General features: G+C 48.6%; 1 non-coding gene across 1 annotated transcript; it reads left to right on the plus strand.

The window, feature by feature from the left end:
• Window positions 1–4,601: 4,601 nt before the first annotated feature.
• LOC143154474 (5.8S ribosomal RNA) lies at window positions 4,602–4,756 on the plus strand. The gene has a single exon (XR_012994110.1). It is a non-coding gene; the product is annotated as a 5.8S ribosomal RNA (ribosomal RNA).
• The last annotated feature ends 471 nt before the right edge of the window (window positions 4,757–5,227 follow it).

The following is a 5,227-nucleotide window of genomic DNA, read 5'->3' on the forward strand; positions in this document are numbered from 1 at the left end:
GTTCGTTAGAGTGAGAGGAAATGCTGATCCGTGGGGAGAGGTATACAAAGTGTGCATGAGAAAACGGAGGTATGATGATCTGTGTGGGCTGAAAGATGGAGAAAGTTTGACGCGAACGTGGAAAGAGAGTGCAAGTGTACTACTGAAAGAATTTTTCCCCCCTGATGCAAAAAATGGTGATACAGAGAGAACGATGCAGTATGACGTAGTAAGGGCAAATGCGGTTAAACAAATTGAATGGGATGAAATAGATCGTGCGGTGCGTGCAAATAAATCGGGTAAAGCGCCTGGAATGGATGGTTTGACGGCTGAAATGATAAAGAACGTATTGCGGGTGATCCCAGAATGGATGAGAGAAACTTTTGATCAGTGCATGAAAGAGCAATATTTCCCAAATGAATGGAAAAAGGCCGATGTTATTATCCACCTTAAATCTCCAGACAAAGTCCGGTCTGATCCACGGTCATACAGGCCGATAAGTCTGCTTCCGACTCTGGGAAAGGTGCTAGAACGAGTGATGGTAAGCAGGTTGGAGCAAAAAACAAATGGACGACTGAGGGAATGTCAGTTTGGTTTCCGTAAAGGTAAATCAACTGAGGATGCCTGGTGTAAAGTGCACAGATGTGTGAATGACTCTGAGAGCAAGTATGTATTGGGTGTGTTTGTTGACTTTAAAGGAGCTTTCGACAATCTATCCTGGGGACGAATAGCGGAACGTTTACGTCAGTTTGAATGCGAAGAGCTTGGGTTATGGCTGAGCTACTTCAAGGATAGAAATGCGTGTATTGTAGGAAAGAATGAGACAGTGTGGAGAAGGGTTGAGAGGGGGTGCCCGCAGGGATCGGTTTGCGGTCCCGTAGTGTGGAATCTCATGATGGATGAACTTTTATCTGAATTAGAAAGATATGAATGTAAGCTCATAGCGTATGCGGATGACTTGTTAATACTAATTGAGGGAGCAAGTAGAAGCAGTATAGAAGCAAAGAGTGCAGAATGTATGACGTATGTGATCAGTTGGGGCAGAACCGTTGGACTGGAAGTAAGTGAGAGGAAGACGGTGTGTATGTTGCTAAAGGGTTCCCTCTCGGGTAACAGAGAGCCATGCGTGCGTACAGAAGAAATGAGAGTGAGGTACGTGAAACAACTCAAGTACCTAGGTGTGTGTATGAGTGAGCGAATGCATTTCAAGCCGCATTTAATAGAGCTCAAAGGAAAAATAACAAATACAATAGGTTACCTGAGGAGGGTGCTCCGAAAAGAATGGGGATTAGGAAAGAAAGCAATGAAAGTAATATACAAAGGTATGATAGTGATGTGCATGATGTACGGAGCGAGTGCATGGGGTAGTATCATAAGGTATGAGTATGGTAAACGATTGCTGAATACATGTCAGAGAGTAGCGCTATATGCGTGTCTAAATGTTTGCCGAACGGTCTCGACGGAAGCCATGCAAATCCTTATGGGCGTACTTCCGTGGGACCTGGAGTGTGAACGGAGATGTGCGGCATATAATGTAAGGATGGGTACGTGCGTGAATGAAAGTGACTTGATCACGAATCAAGATGTAAGATTACAGAGTAAAGATGACTGTATGAAGCAAATTGAAAATCGAGTGTATGAAAAATGGCAGAATAGATGGGACAGAAGCGAAAGAGGAAGAGTGACGTATGGTTATATAAAAAATGTGAGGTTTGCGGGTATGAGTGTTAAATTCGAGCCAGGGTTTTACATGTGCTACCTCCTAACTGGACATGGTAGCATGAATGGTTTTCTACACAAGCGTGAGTTGGTAGAGAGTGCCAGGTCTGAATGTGGTGCGGCGTGCGAAGACTGGATGCACATACTAACGGAGTGTGAACTGTACGAGGATTTGAGAAACCTGCAGACGTTTGGTGTGAAAGTGAGTGAAAATGGGCCGACAGATGTGAGCGGTGTGCTGAGCAGTATTGAGTGTTACGAGTGCGTGTGTAAATTCGCCGAGGAAGTCTTCAAAAGAAGAATGCGGGAGAGGCGGTAAGTACCCAACGTCTCATTCTTTTTCTTCTTCTTCTTTCTTCTTCTTCTTCTTCTCCTCCTTCTTCTTTTATTTCCCAAGGCCCCCTGCCCCCCCCCCCCCCAACTTTCCTTTCCCAGCTACTCCTTTTTCTTTTCTCCCCTTTCCAAGCACAGGAGGGAAGCCATGTCGACCGACATAGTCTGTGACTCGAATCCTTTGGTGAGTGACGCCACCATGCATCCGAGTTGGCCCACCTGTGCCGAGGGGTGCAAGACCCACAACGGGGAGCATAATAAGTGCGAAAACTCCACCAGTAGTTTAAACTGGTACCGCGGGGGTCTGGCGCAGCCCACAGAGGAGGAGAAATTCCCCACTGTTGCCGACCATGGGTTGGACTCGCGGGGGCAGTGGTATAGCCTATATCGCGGGCTAGAGGTAATACCTCGATGGGTGAGCTGCATTATCAGCTCGGGTACCGACCTGCAGAGCCGGTAGAGATTTAGAAAGGTCTCGCCTACACCAAAAGGGGTGACTGGAGCTTGCACTCTGGCATCAAATTGGTAGTCTATGTGGAGCAACTTCACGTCGACGCGCTGATTGATCTTATTTCAATCCCACGTCCATGGGGGCCGTGTTTGTTGAGCCCTCGCGGCAGGCACAGTCACGTAAAACACAACTAGACGAATGTCCCTATCTACTTTCTAGCGAAACCACTGCCAAGGGAACGGGCTTGGAAAAATTAGCGGGGAAAGAAGACCCTGTTGAGCTTGACTCTAGTCTGGCATTGTAAGGAGACATGATGGGTGTAGCATAAGTGGGAGATGGCAACATCGCCGGTGAAATACCACTACTTTCATCGTTTCTTTACTTACTCGGTTGGGCGGAGCGCGTGCACCGAGGTCTTCGACCCGGTTGTCACGGTGTTCTAGAGCCAAGCGTGTAAGAGTGGTGTGAGGCATTCGTGGCCGATCGCCAACAATACTCCCGCGTGATCCGATTCGAGGACACTGCTAGGCGGGGAGTTTGACTGGGGCGGTACATCTGTCACAGAATAACGCAGGTGTCCTAAGGCCAGCTCAGCGAGGACAGAAACCTCGCGTAGAGCAAAAGGGCAAAAGCTGGCTTGATCTCGATGTTCAGTACGCATAGAGACTGCGAAAGCACGGCCTATCGATCCTTTTGTTACTTTAATTCCCAGTAAGCGCGAGTCATAAGCTCGCGTTGATTACGTCCCTGCCCTTTGTACACACCGCCCGTCGCTACTACCGATTGAATGATTTAGTGAGGTCTTCGGACTGGTGCGCGGCAATGTTTCGGCATTCCCGATGTTTCCGGGAAGATGACCAAACTTGATCATTTAGAGGAAGTAAAAGTCGTAACAAGGTTTCCGTAGGTGAACCTGCGGAAGGATCATTAACGAGAAATATGAATAAATGAGAACCTAAAGGATCATGGATAAATACAGAAACACGGTTATCCAAATAAAAAACAGATACAAATTGCCAAAGCGCGAGGCGGCTTACGCGAGGAGGGCGCTATTGCGTTTCTCCCGTCCGTCACCGTTGGCCGTGCGTGAAAGCGTAGAGAGCCCTGCAGCCAAAGATTCTCTCGACAAACGGGATGATAACGGTAGGTGGACGCTTGCGCGAGGTGCGGTAGTCGTCGGTCTCTCTATCTATCCGAGGAGGAAAAATAAAAAAGAAATACGTCCATTACTTTGTCTATTCAACAACCCAACAGCGAGGTGTTGATACGCACAAAATAAATAAATAAAGAGAAACGTCCATTACTTTGTGCAAGATATATAATAATTCGAGGGTAGTTCCCGAGAATAATAATAATGAAACGAGAACGATTGAACGGAAAAAAGAAAGAGAGATCGGTCGTTGCACGACTATTTGTCACCCGCCGTCTATTCTTCCGTGAAGCCTCGGTCGTGAAGAAAGATGCTGACTGCACGTGTGCTCGCTCGTCGAAGCCAGGCTCGAGTAAAAGCGCCCGAGAGTATAACCGAGGAGGAACGAGACGCCGTCGGACTTTGTTCCGCAACGTTCTTTGCGTTTTCTCTCGCATCCCGCTTTCTCCTGACTTTCGTCGATTTCTAACGAAACGTCCTGCTGATTGGAACCTCTGCACGAGGACCCCGGGTAACCACTGACGATCGCGTCGATGTGCGTCCGAAGACTTCGGGAGGACCGGCTGTGAAGCTCGGATAGCGAGTCGGACACCCATGCACCGCGTCGAATGCGGTTTGAAGTTGGGACGAAAGACCGATTCGAGCCGGCTGCGAGTCCTTTTTCGAATCTGGACGCTCCCACGTGCGTTCGTCAGCTCAATCGGTGAGGACTGTGGTTCCTTTGATCGGGATTATCCCCGCGGTTCCACATCCCACGATTCATGATGGTTTTTCAATGTACTTTGCACCCGGCCGTCGAATGATTCGCGTTCATGTGCGCGAACTTTCGACGTGTTCCGTCAGTCGGGACTTTGTGTCGTCAATTTGGCGACGCCCAAGCCTCCTTCTTTCTACGTTTGGTCGGAGGCGCGGGCATCGATTTTCAAAACTAGAACCAAAGAGAATTTAAACGCAAAATTGCATAACGATTACCCTGAACAGTGGATCACTTGGCTCGTGGATCGATGAAGAACGCAGCTAATTGCGTGTCAACGTGTGAACTGCAGGACACATGAACATCGACATTTCGAACGCACATTGCGGTCCACGGATAAAATTCCTGGACCACGCCTGGCTGAGGGTCGTGTTCACATAACCTAATACTGCTTGCGTTGCTATCCAATCCCCGCCGTCGTTTCCGGAGAGAATGGAAACGTTTCAGAGTCGGGTGTGTACGGAGATGCTTACGTACGAGCGAAAGATGGGCAGTTCGTTGGCGATTGTCGCGGACGTGCGAAAATAACGATTTGCCTGCGCGTCTCCATATGTAATCGTTCGGACTCGCGAGAGTGTTGCGGCGTCGCGCGTCGACTTAATACGACCGCCCGTGAACACCGCTCCCTACGATTACTTTGAAGTTTGCGCGCGCATATATTCGTCTTTCGCCCGAATCGAATTTTACCGCGCTCCCAACGTTGCCTGAAATGATTTTTACGTCGAGAAAGGAACACGAATCGAGAGACTAATAGAGGACAAAAATGAATCACCCCACCACGTGAAATGTGGCATTTGTTAATAGTTGTCGTTCGCACAGCCCCAGGGATTTGTCGGCCAGC

This window comes from Ptiloglossa arizonensis, unplaced genomic scaffold (genome assembly GCF_051014685.1).
Source record: "Ptiloglossa arizonensis isolate GNS036 unplaced genomic scaffold, iyPtiAriz1_principal scaffold0023, whole genome shotgun sequence".
In the NCBI taxonomy this organism is placed as follows: Eukaryota; Metazoa; Arthropoda; class Insecta; order Hymenoptera; family Colletidae; genus Ptiloglossa; species Ptiloglossa arizonensis.